The sequence below is a fragment of the Bufo gargarizans genome, chromosome 4, assembly GCF_014858855.1.
Source record: "Bufo gargarizans isolate SCDJY-AF-19 chromosome 4, ASM1485885v1, whole genome shotgun sequence".
Taxonomy (NCBI): Eukaryota; Metazoa; Chordata; class Amphibia; order Anura; family Bufonidae; genus Bufo; species Bufo gargarizans.
This window is the reverse complement of record NC_058083.1, coordinates 314,799,235-314,811,645: the sequence shown is the minus strand read 5'-3', so window position 1 is coordinate 314,811,645 and position 12,411 is coordinate 314,799,235. Positions and strand designations below refer to the sequence as shown.

General features: G+C 42.9%; 1 protein-coding gene across 6 annotated transcripts in view; it reads left to right on the top strand.

Annotated features, from left to right (window-relative positions):
• Positions 1-5,641, top strand: part of EPB41L2 (erythrocyte membrane protein band 4.1 like 2) — a 175,886-nt gene extending 170,245 nt beyond the window's left edge. For all 6 annotated transcript variants that reach the window (XM_044292255.1, XM_044292256.1, XM_044292260.1 and 3 more), the window contains one exon: positions 4,437-5,641. The gene's annotated coding sequence lies outside the window, so the exon portion shown is untranslated. The remainder of the gene's footprint in view (positions 1-4,436) is intronic.
• The last annotated feature ends 6,770 nt before the right edge of the window (positions 5,642-12,411 follow it).

Genomic DNA, 12,411 nt, shown 5'->3' with positions numbered 1-12,411 from the left:
TCCCCTGCCCCTCCTATCACAGTCAAGTGCGTGCTTTGCTTGGGGGTGGAGTTTTTGCTTCTCTGCTTCTGGGCCCTCTATTTTGGAGGTACTCTTCCAGTATTCTGGTGATCTCCTGGTATCTCTCCTGCAAGCTTCCTGCATGTTCGGTGGCTGCTGCAGCACCTCTTCGGGGGGGGACAGGACCTGGGGTCCAGTAGGGCAGACTCTGGCTGGCAACTTTTTTGCTTTTAAAGCTTACCCTAAGCCTCCATGTCCTCTTCCTGAGTAGACTGTTTGTCCCAGCCTCCTCCCGGGGTTGCCACGTACTACCTACGCCCCTTGCAATAAGAGGTTGCTATGCGGTTTGCCTTCCCCTCTTTGTACACAGTGATGGTACCATCCCCAGACGCTGTATTCATCACTCTTTTCTGGTTCTAGTATGCATCTGGCACCCATTGCCGTCGTCCTCTGCAGTGTACTTGTACTATCTCAAGGCGCTGTATTCAACAAACCATCCTGGTTGTAGTATGTACCTGGTAGCCATATGTTCCCCCCCTTCTTGGGCGGATTAGAGTTGCAATTGTTAGATCCAGTATATGGCTGACCTGTTCAATTTTGACACCCGGTGCAGTACCTCCTGAACCAGGCCCTCCTGAGTGCACCAAGTCTCCTCATTGCCCCTGTACTAGGCATGATTTTTACTTTATTGCTTGACGCACTATTTAACAAGACTGCAGTCCTGTTATGCACTAGACAACCACACTCCATCCGCCATGAGCAGGTTGGCTATCTTGCTAGGTTTGTTCTTTGTCAACCCTATAAAGTACTACTGTATTCTGCACAGCCGCGTTACCCCATTTCATGGATGGAGTACTCACGTTGTTGTTACTGCCTCTCTGCTTTGTTTTCATGGTCCATTCCTGGAAGAGTACCTGGATCACCACTGGATGTTCTATCCTGCTGGGATACGAAGCATTGTGAGCACCAGCCCGATACTGCTGTTTTCGGGTCATTTCTGACCTCTGTGATATGGCTGTGACAGGACTAGTGAGCACCACATAATTATTTGGTGGGTGGAATTTTCCGCTGCTCACTCTGGTATCGGACATGGTACCGTAGTTCTTCCATGGTCCGGGCGTTCTTGAACTCCCTTATGTTCTCTGATTAGTGTGCTACATGACAGAAGTGCCGTTCGCTTGAGCCTTGCTGTTGTCTGCACCTGTCCGTTTTTTCCCCCTTCCTTGGGGGTTTCATTGTGCTCTGCTAGTAGCTGGTTTCTACATGTCGGTGTAGTCTCTCCCGGCTTCCCCAGGCAAATACTGCATCCTTTTCTGACATATGGATGTCTGGCGATTCTCTTACAAAATAAAGGGTGCTGTACTTGCCCCTTCTGGAGCAGTGTTTTATACAGTATGCTAGATACTACAATTAGGATGGTTGGTTAACCATGGCTGATGTTTTTTTTTTTTTTTCCTATGGTTGCTACATTTCATTTTTCCTTTTGATAATCTGGCTATTATTGTCCTCATGTGGTCCAGTTCTGTGGACCCTACTTAAGCCTCTGACTGTGTAATCCTGCTTGGAGTGCCTGCCCTAATGATTTTTAGACCATCTAGCTGGCTGGTTCCCTCTGGGGAAGCTACTTATGGCATCTCTGACCGCATATGCTCTGTATGACAGCTGCTTCTTTAGGCCCTGTTTGGTTCTTTTCCCTCCTAGGTCCCCATTGGCTTGTTTCCCTTTTGAGATTCTAACCTCTATTCCCGTCTCCCCAGGTTCAGGTCCTGGTACCTGGGAGTTTGTTCCTCAGGTTTGCTATTTACATTCGAATTGGCCACTTCTGGGATGGAGCTTTCCCTCGATTTGAGAACTAGTCCTCTTTAGGCTGTTTGGAGTCCTCTCTCTTCTACTCCAATATCTCTCAGACGAGTGTTTCTCCACCTGTATTACCAGGGCCTGCGACTGGTTCCTTTTGTCCTGAGACTTCATGTGGCCAGGGATTTCTCTGGTCTTACATTTCAGAGTGATATTTTGTTCCAGTCTTTCTGAGGCTCGATTCCCACCTCTTTTGTATGGGAAGCATGTCTTTATGTTCCCTTTTCCTGGCCATTACCGAGGACCCCCTTCTCCAAAGGTTGGCTGCTTTCTCTGGTTTCCACATTCTCCTAGGGTGTTTCTCTTTTCTCACTTGCCTTGCAGTGAAAGGAGGCTTGCTCCCTTCCCATGGTGAGTTTTTGCTATTCTTTCTCTCAATCATTCAGCCTCCAGTGCTTCCTTGTTTCCTCTCTACCCTGGCCTTCACATGGTGTTTGCCACAGACAAGCCATATTTTGGGTCTGAGACAATTTAGAGTTTTTTCCTTTCCGTGTCCTCTTACTGATCGGGTTCACTTGCTTCCAGGCCTTATGGAATCTTGTTCCTTTTGCCGAGGGGTGGTCCACAGGGTCTTCCTTTAGCTTGTCTCCAGGAAGTTTTTTCCTTGGTTCAGAACTGCTCCTGTCCTTTTCCCAGGCATTTTCTTTCCTGCCAGGTTCCCTCTTAGTCTTATTTTTCTTGTTGGGTCTGACCTCTTTTATAGATCCTCCTCCTGAAGCATCCTTCTATATGCAGAGCCCTAGGTCATTACCAACAGACTCCTTCTTGTTGTGCTGCTCTACTGTTTCTTCAGGGGGAGCCCTGGTTCTTCCAGATCCTTCATCGCGCTCTCTAGTGCGCACTTGTTCAACTGTTGGTTCTTGCGCAGGATATCTAGCCCTGCTCCCTATTCTCTAGCTTGTTATTTTTGCCACCTTTGGTGGAGCTCGGTGTCTCCCTTTTTTTCCTGTCTTGCATATGGCCTTTTTTCCTAGGCATTTGTCCTTGGGATCCTGGCGGTCTCCCATAATTTTTTTCTTTGGACTCCTTCTGATCCTGGAGCTCAGTTCCTTAGTTTCTCTATCTACCATTTCATGCTATGGCCTCTCCTGGTCCTGTTGTGACACATGGTTCTCCTGCACCTGTGCGCCCAACATTTTTCATGAGATTTCCTTCCCACCACCAGGGACTGCTTTGTGACGTCCCATGGTGCTGTTTCACCCAATGACATTAACAAGAAAATTGGACTTTTGTACTTACCGTAAAAACGGTTTCTCTTTCAATTCATTGGGGGACACAGATCCCACCCTTTGTTTTAATTTCTCTTTGTCACAGGGCTGCTGTTCTCTTTTCCTTCCTCGGTCCAGGACATGTTGGTTCTTTGCTTTTTGTTTCTCTCTCCTACTGCTATTGGTACAAACTGATTATCCTAGTGTCTGTTGAGAGGGTATAGCCCACATGGGTGGAGCCAATTTTTTTTATATCTAGTGATGCCTCCTAGTGGTAGCTGGACATATACCCATGGTGCTGTGCCCCCCAATGAATTGAATGAGAAACTGATTTTACTGTAAGTGCAAAAATCCATATTTAATTTTTTATTTTTTTAAGGGACATTGTGACCAGAAAACCACAAATCTGGCACTGCGTTTTTATTTTATTTTCTTACAATAAAGTAAATAGCGTTATCAGTATCTAGGTGCAGCGACATTAGTGAACGCAAGCCCTTTAATTTGTGGGCATTCCTACATGTCTTGTTATTCCTTGAGTCTTTGGTCTTAGAGCCTTATGTAGCTGTACTGCCATTCATTGAGGAATTTCATACCTGTTGTGAATATCCCAAAAATCTTTCACATTTGCGTCAGAGGCTCTGTTAGGGGCCTCTGTTGCTGGTTTCATAAAAAAAGACAGTCAAAATGGTACAGCACTCTGCGCTATTTTTTCTGGTAAGGGAGCATTCACACGATCGCATCGTGTTTTGAGATCCACAAATTGCAGTTCCGCAAAACATTGTGTGCGTTACACAATTTGCATAACGGATCGGGCAGCCCATTATAATAGGACCTGCTGCGTATTTTTTGCGGGCCTGTGGAATGGAACAACATTCGGCCCCATTGAAATGAATAGGTCCGCACCCGTTATGCAAATTTGTGGAAGAGATGCAGACTCATTCATACGGTCGTGTGAATGAGCCCCAAGGCTGAGTTCACATTTCAGTTATTTGGTCAGCTTTTCCCATAACTGATTGTGAGCCAAAACCAGTAGTGGAGTCTACACAGAGATCAGGTACAATGGAATGATTTCCCCCTGTTCTGTGTTTTTGACCTGCACATGGTTTTGGCTCACAATAACTGATCAAAAAACTGAATTGTGAACTCAGCCTAAGCTTCCAATTTTTCTAAGGGGAACCCGACGGATCTTATTATAGCTAATGGGATCCATCAGGGACCATTAGTTTGTCATTTGACGGCTTCAGCTCTTCTGTGATTTTCGTTTGCCTGCTCCTATAATAGAGCTGAACAATAGAAATAAAAGGATTTCCCATCCTTTGTAGTATCTTGCAGTACATTGTAAATTTCTTCTATTTTTATGTGTCTTTTCAGAGTAAAGTTCAAGGTTACAGCATGAAGGAATTTTTACCACACAACTGTGTCCTGCTGCTAATGTTACGAAAGTTGTAACCAGGATCGGCAAGCATGACGGGACACCTGAAGGTTAAGATGCCAACGTTCAACCTCAGCTTAACACCTGACTTGCTCTTTTTCACTCCTTTTCTGCTTGTTTAATTTTTATAACCACTTCCTAACATTCATAGCTTTATAGTAGAGTTTTGTTTGCACAACTACTTTCTATTTTTGTAATTCTTGGTTGTATGTTTGTGAACAATATCCTTTTAAAAAGAGAAGAAAAAAAAACAGACCTCTCATCCGAGGATGCCGAAATCTGTGTAACAAGTGTAGTTTTCCCCCTTTTTTTTTTCTCTTTTAAACTTTTGTCTTAATGGAAGCCTCTTTGTGAGGCCATTTCCATATTTACAGAATATTCAGGTGAAGTATATGTTTAGAGAACAGCATTTTTTTGTACACATTTCTTACAGTTTCCTCTTTCACATTCATTGGTGTTTTTTCTACCAGCACTTGTGTTTTAAAGGTTTACTTCCAGATAACAAAAATGAGCATGAGATCACACTGATACAAAGCGACTTTTTAAAATGTCATTTTAAAATCTTTCCAGCGGACATTGTCTATGTATTTGAGATTTTTATTGCTTCGCGGTAGGCAGTCAGTCATAAGAGGGACGGCAACAGCTACATATCGTCTGTTCAATCAATGCTGTCCAGCTAGCAATGAACACTGACTGTCCGTTTAGGAGACAGACAGCTTAAAAAAAACATTCCAGAAAAGGTGATGCCTGGGTATCATCTCTGCCAAAAGAAGGTAAGCATTTGGCAGCTTCAAGCAATATTGTGCTGTTTGTTAATGTGTCATATTCACTTCTTTTTTATCTATGTGTACATGGTAGAGCTGTCAGAAGCATAGTTAAACTTATGTACGTTTTCAATGCTTTGTATTGATTTATACAATATTCTGGCATGCAGGAAGATAACTGCACTTTCTGAATTTGCCAATGACTACACACCTACCTTGGTTTCCACTAGCAAAATGTGTACGGTTTGTCTCTCGTCCTGATTTACAGTTGACCGTGTATAGTTAAAATGCCAAATTAGATTTATAGCAGCTTCAAGTTGTATTAAGAATATTTTGCTTTCTGTATAACTGTTAAAATAAAGTTTGTTTATCCTATTGAATACTTGTACGTGTTTAGCTACTTGTTAAATATTTCTAAATCTAATAAAGAAAATATGCATTGGACACGTGAACATTTTCCCTGCCCTATTTCTTGGCATAAATGAATGAAAAAGTGTGATGCCTGAATAACTGAAGATCGCCTTCCACTATGGCATAGGCTCATTTACAAAAAGAGAGAATCTAGATTCTCCTTGTACCTGTAAGTTGTTTTACGATTTTAAAAATGTCCACAGATCAGGTGCTCTGCATAGTTACTGCACCTATTCAGGTGAAATACCTCGTAACTCAAGCTGGCTATGCACATTATTTGGCCAAACAGTGAAACGAGCCAATCAGATAATGTGCATGGGGGCCTACCGACACTGCCTTGATGGCAGATGCCAGAGGAGACTGTTTGTTTGATTTCATGTTTCCGATCCTTTTGTTCTCAGGGAGATGAGATGTTGCCAGAAAATTCTGATAGTGGCTTTCTCCCCTCCTGATACTGGGAATACATGTGTTTTCAGCCAAGTTGATCATGCACGTGCAGCGGAAGGGATCTGCAGAGGTAACTGTCTGCCGACCGAGTATGTGAATCAGCACTCTGGTGATGACCAACATGACTACACTTCCTCTTGTCACTGTTGCAAAAATAAGTAGACACTTGTTAATACCGTATGTCTATATAAAAAAAAAAACTATTAACAATATACTGAAATAGCTTTAACTTTGATTTACTGCTCATACTGTATATTAACTGTTTTTCTTCGTAAGAAAAGGCTTTCGTCTTGCCACTCTACCCCATAGCCCAGACATATGAAGAATACAGAAGATTGATGTTACCTGACAGCCAGTACTTGCCAGATATTCCTGCAGCTCCTTTAATGTTGCTGTAGGCCTCTTGGTAGCCTCCCAGACCAGTTTTCTTCTCTTCTTTTCATCAATTTTGGAGGAACGTCCAGTTCTTGGTAATGTCACTGTTGTGCCATATTTTCTACACTTGATGATGACTGTCTTCACGGTGTTCCATGGTATATCTAATGCCTTGGAAATTCTTTTGTACCCTTTTCCTGACTGATACCTTTGAACAATGAGATCCCTCTGATGCTTTAGAAGCTCTCTGTGGACCATGGCTTTTGCTGTGGGATGGGACTAAGAAAATTTCAGGAAAGACCAACTAGAGCAGCTGAACTTTATTTGTGGTTAATCAGAGGCACTTTAAATGATGGCAGGTGTATGCTGACTCCTATTTAACATGATTTTGAATGTGATTCTGAACACAGCTACATCCCCAGTTATAAGAGGGTGTGCTCACTTATGCAACCACATTATTTTTGTTTTCTTCCCTCCACCTGAAAGATTTTCAATTGAGTAGGTACCGTTTATAGGTCCCATTAAAGGTGGAAAAAGTTCTGAAATTATTTATCTTTGTCCATTTTTTTTACAGCACAGAAACATTTTAACAGGGGTGTGTAGACTTTTTATATCCACTGTATGTACCAGTACCTATTTGTATGTGCATTTTGTTAAACCATACTTGACCTATGCCCTTCTGGATTTGGTCTTTGTTCCTATCCAGTCTCTGTTATGTTTCCCCTGATGTGTAAGGCCTCATGCACACGACCGTTGTTGTGTTCCGTTCTGCAAAATTGGGTTCCGTTGTTTCATTTTCCGTTTTTGTTTCAGTGTGTCTTCCTTTATTTTTGGAGGATCACCAGACATGAAGGAAAGTAAAAAAAAAAAGTTTAAGTCAAGTTTGCCATGCAAATGATAGGAAAAAAGCGGTCCGCGAACTGTTTTCCATGAAAAAAAATAGGACAGGTTATATTTTTTTGACGGACTGGAACCATGGATCACGGACGCGGATGACAAACGGTGCATTAGCCGAGTTTTCAACAGACCCAATGAAAGTCAATGGGTCCGCAGAAAATCACGAAAAACGGAACAACAGACACGGAATGAAACAACAATCATGTGCATGACGCCTTACATTGTAAGTCTGGACGGATCCGCACGCCTCCGCACGGCCAGGCGGACACCCGAACGCTGCAAGCAGCGTTCAGCTGTCCGCCTGTCCGTGCGGAGGCGAGCGGAGCGGAGGCTGAACGCCGCCAGACTGATGCAGTCTGAGCGGATCCGCCTCCATTCAGACTGCATCAGGGCTGGACGGCTGCGTTCGGGTCCGCTCGTGAGCTCCTTCAAACGGAGCTCACGAACGGAAACCCGAACGCTAGTGTGAAAGCAGCCTAAATCGAAACATGCATGTAGGAACTAGCTGCACTAGGGCACTCTAGGGCCAAGTAGCGTAAGGGGAAGGTCTCGGATGGGTTCGTTCCTTTTTAGGTGCACCGTGGCTAGGACGATAGGGCCAGCATAGCACCCGTACCTTAGGGCTGTCTAGGGATCTAGAGCCCCTTTCCGTACCTGTTGTGTATCCACGAAGTCCAGAGGACTCCCACGATATGGTAGGACTAACAGTTAGCTTTTAGGTCTTGCCTTGCACCATAATGTTTGAGTGTCATTGAGCACTCCTATTGTATTTTTTCCTTGTTGACCTGTTAAATTCTTAGGGACCTTTATTAATTGAACTGATTAAAAGTTACGTTTTATTAGGGATCACCGTTGACCATTTTCTTGATTCTGTGTCCCTTGGTGATTGCATTATCGATTATCATATAGTGCTCATTTATTTCCAGAACTCGCATAGTGTGTTCATTTTGGGGGGCTCTGAGGGATGCGGGGTCCCAGTTCTCATTGTAGAACCTCCACAGAACTAATATCCTGTGGATAGGGGATAACTAATAACCCGAATATCCCTTAACTTCCACATCTGTAGCTGCTACCATTCTCAAGATATGAGCAGTCACACTAAAGAACTCCCGCAATTTTTGTTATTCTCTGACCTGTTAGAAAGGTACATGATGTAATCTGTAGTAAATGTAATCTTCTCATTAGTGACAGCATTTGTGAGTTATAACCTCCCTTCTGATCCTTATCTGTGGCTTTTAACCAACACCCTGATCTCCAACTGACACAGGACAGGAATTCAGTTCTCTATTCATTCCTATGAGACTGACATTGAGGCTCCCATAGCAATACATAGAGAAACTGACTTCCTGTCCACACTTAAGATGCTGTGTTATTTGGAAAGTCTGATTGCTGGTCACATGACTGGCACCTCTTCATAACTCCAGCTAATCAACCGCCAGTTTAGGGGTTTATTAAGACCGGCGGCTAAAATGCCGATCTTAATAAACGTGCCCCTTAGTGTATATATTTTTCAGGTTGGCAGTGATTAAAGCTGCAAGTAAAAGTAGGTTTTACTGCTTTCACTCCCGACACAATTTCTAACAGCTATATCTCCCAATGTAGTAGAGATGATGCTGTGATTCTGTTCTTGTTTGAAAGCTTGGAATGTCAGTTTTCAAATAAGACCACATCTGTAGCTGCTATGATTCTCAAGATATGAGCAGTAAAAGCAACCCTCCCATCTCAGTAATAGTGCAGCAAACAGTGTCCCCCAAAAATGTGCTAAATTGACTGTCCCATGGTGCCCCCACAGTAAGAGTGCTTCAAAATGTCCCACCAGTAGTAATAATTATGTCCCATAGTGCCCCTTATAGTAATAATGCACCCATAGTTTTTCATACTTATAATGATGTTCTTCAGTCCCCCAGTAGTTATAAAGCCCTCCATAATGCCCCCTGTAGTAATAATTCCTAGTTTCCCCGGTAGTATTAAAGCCCACCACAGTGCTCTATTAATTTATTTGGGAGCTCCAGAGATAACCAAGCATTGTACTTGGCTATCTCCGGAACCCCCATAGAAAATATTAAAGCAGCCACGCTCATGGCCGACCGGCTGCTATGATCATTTCGGGGAAGTGTTTCACGGGGTATGGGCCCCCATTCTCGTGATCTGTGTTGGTCCAAGCAGTAGTACTCTAATAGATTATATATTTATATGCAGTGTAAAATGTGTGTTCACGTTTTACTTTAAAAACCTTTAACAATATTAAGTGGTTTACTGGTTATCTGTCTGATATGATGGAAAAATATATATGCAAAGGAAAGTAAGTATTCCTTAGTAAAGCATATGTATATATACATACAATTTTGCACAACTTCTTATGTGTCTACAGTATTCATACAGCGATTTTCAACAACAACAAAAAATTTGAAACAAAGATTACAGAGGAAATTTTCCTCCCACACAAGAAAGGGAAGTAATAAACCATTTACTTTTATATTAAACATTTCTAGGCAATCCTATCCATTTCTACCACTTTACAGAACTAGCTAAACCAATTTGCCAATGAGGCATTTATGTCGCTGTAAGCACTTACCTTATTTTTGTTGCAGGAGTTTTAACTGGTTAAGAACAATGAAATGTATTTTTTGTCAAGGAAAGTCTTGATTTTTTTTATTTTTTTTAAACCAATGTTCCAGATTCCAGACAGGTAAGGGATAAAGTTGTGGAGAAGTATAAAGCAGGGGTATGTGATATAAAAATATCCCAATCTCTGAACATCTCATGGAGCACTATTGGAAGGAGTATTTCACAACTGCAAACCTACCAAGACATGGCTTTCTACCTAAACTGACAATCCAGGCAAGGAGAGCACTAATTAGGGAAGCAGCCAAGAGGCCCCTGGTCGCTCTGGAAGAGCTGCAGAGATCCACAGTTCAGGTGGGAGAATCTGTCCACAGGACAACTGTTCAGGACAGTCTTCACAAATGTGGCCTTTATGGAAGAGTGTCAAGAAGACAGACATTTTTGAAAGCAAGCCATAAGTCCTGGTTACAGTTTGCCACAAGCCATGTAGAAGAAGGCAGCAAAAGTGCAAGAAGATGCTCTGGTCAGATGAGGCTTTTTGGCCTATATGCAAAACGCTGTGTTTGGCAGAAAACTAACACTGCACATCACCCTGAACACACCATCCCCACTGTGAAACTTGGTGGTGGCAGCATCATTCTGTAGGGCTGCTTTTCTTCAGACGAGGCAGGGAAGCTGGTCAGAGTTGATGGGGCAATCATGTTAGAGGCAGCAACAGACTTGAGACTGGGGCAGAGGTTCACCTTCCAGCAGGACAACAACCCTAACCATACAGCTCGGGGGAGTGTGCAAAGCACAGGGGGTATTACAAAGCAGTCCTCAAAGGATTCAGTGCCCCCTCCTGGTGCTCCAACTTCTCATTTGCAAGTGAATTAAAACGTAGATATTTTGGCAGCTGTTTATCAGGCAAAAGAAAGGTATAGTTGTAATCAGCATGAGTACACCTACCAGGCAGAATGTCTGCTTTACTAGGGTTAATCCTGGTGACAGCTGCTTTAACTTGTTGCAAGTGGTTACTTAAAGGGAATCTGTCACCGGGATTTGGGGTATACAGCTGAGGACATGGGTTGCTAGATGCTAGCACATCTGCAATACCCAGTCCCCATAGCTCTGTGTGCTTTTATTATGTATAAAAAACGATTGATACATACCCAAATTAACCTGAGATGAGTCAGAGCTAGAAAATATGACTCTTCTCTGGTCACACAAGTAAGATATGACTCTTCTATGTTAATTTGCATATGTATAAAATCGTTTGGTTTTTTTACACAATAAAAGCACACAGAGCTATGGGGACTGGGTATTGCGGATGTGCTAGTGGCCATCTAGCAACCAATGTCCTCAGCTCTATACACAAAATCCCAGTGACCGGTTCCCTTTAAATATTGTTTCATATAAAATGCCGCAGAAATTAGTACATATACAGTAAGTACACACTATCAGCCATAAGGTTTCACCTAGTTTTAGTGTTTGATTTGACAGGGCTAGACAGCAGGCTGATGGCGGAGCTGTGTCCTAGCATCTACTTTATCATATACTTTATGTACTGTAGCTTCACTACACTGAGATCCGTTCAGAAATCTAATCTACATATTACTGGTTTTCTTTTATTTAACCCATATTAAAAGGTTATAATATATACTGTATTTTCTGCCCCATAAGTAGTTTCCCCCCCACCCACAGTGGGGGGAAAATGTCCCTGCGTCTTATGGGTTAAATACTAATAAGCTCTTCCATTATGGAAGCCCACATTTGGACCGTGAAGCGGTGAGGGTTCTGTACTCACCGCTTCCTGTTCCTCAGCTGTGCTCTGTGACCTCGCGCTGTGCGAGTCTGGTTGCAGCACAGCTGCAGCAGGAAGAAGACAGAGCGTGCTGGAGGTGAGGCGACGGCGGCCGGCGCAGGAGAGGTAAGTGTATTTAATTTTATTTTATTTTATTTGCTCTGTGGCATGGGGGCTCATAAATGGCATGGGGCTTATAATGGTGGCTCATGAATGGAAAGGGGGGATCATAGATGGCATGGGGGCTAATAAATGGAATGGGGAGATCTGAGGAATGGGGGTCTCATGTGAGGTCTTACTGGGGTCTTATTAACATTGGTGGTCTGATTGAGGGTCTGATTAACATTGAGGGTCTGATTGCTGGCCTGACATGAGGTCTAATGAAAAATATTTTTTATTATTGTCCTACTCTAAAACCTAGGTGCGTGTTATAGGCCGGTGTATCTTATAGGGTGAAAAATACAGTAATAACAATAAAAGGCCTTGGTATTTTTTTTGCTAAAACCTATTACTAGTTTATTCACAGACACAATATATCAGGAATCGGCAACCTCCGGCACTCCAGCTGATGTGAAACTGCAACTCCCATTATGCAAACATGCTTGGCTGTTCTTGTAATTCCCAGAGGTGAATGAAGTATACTGGGAGTTGTAGTTTCTGAACAGCTGGAGT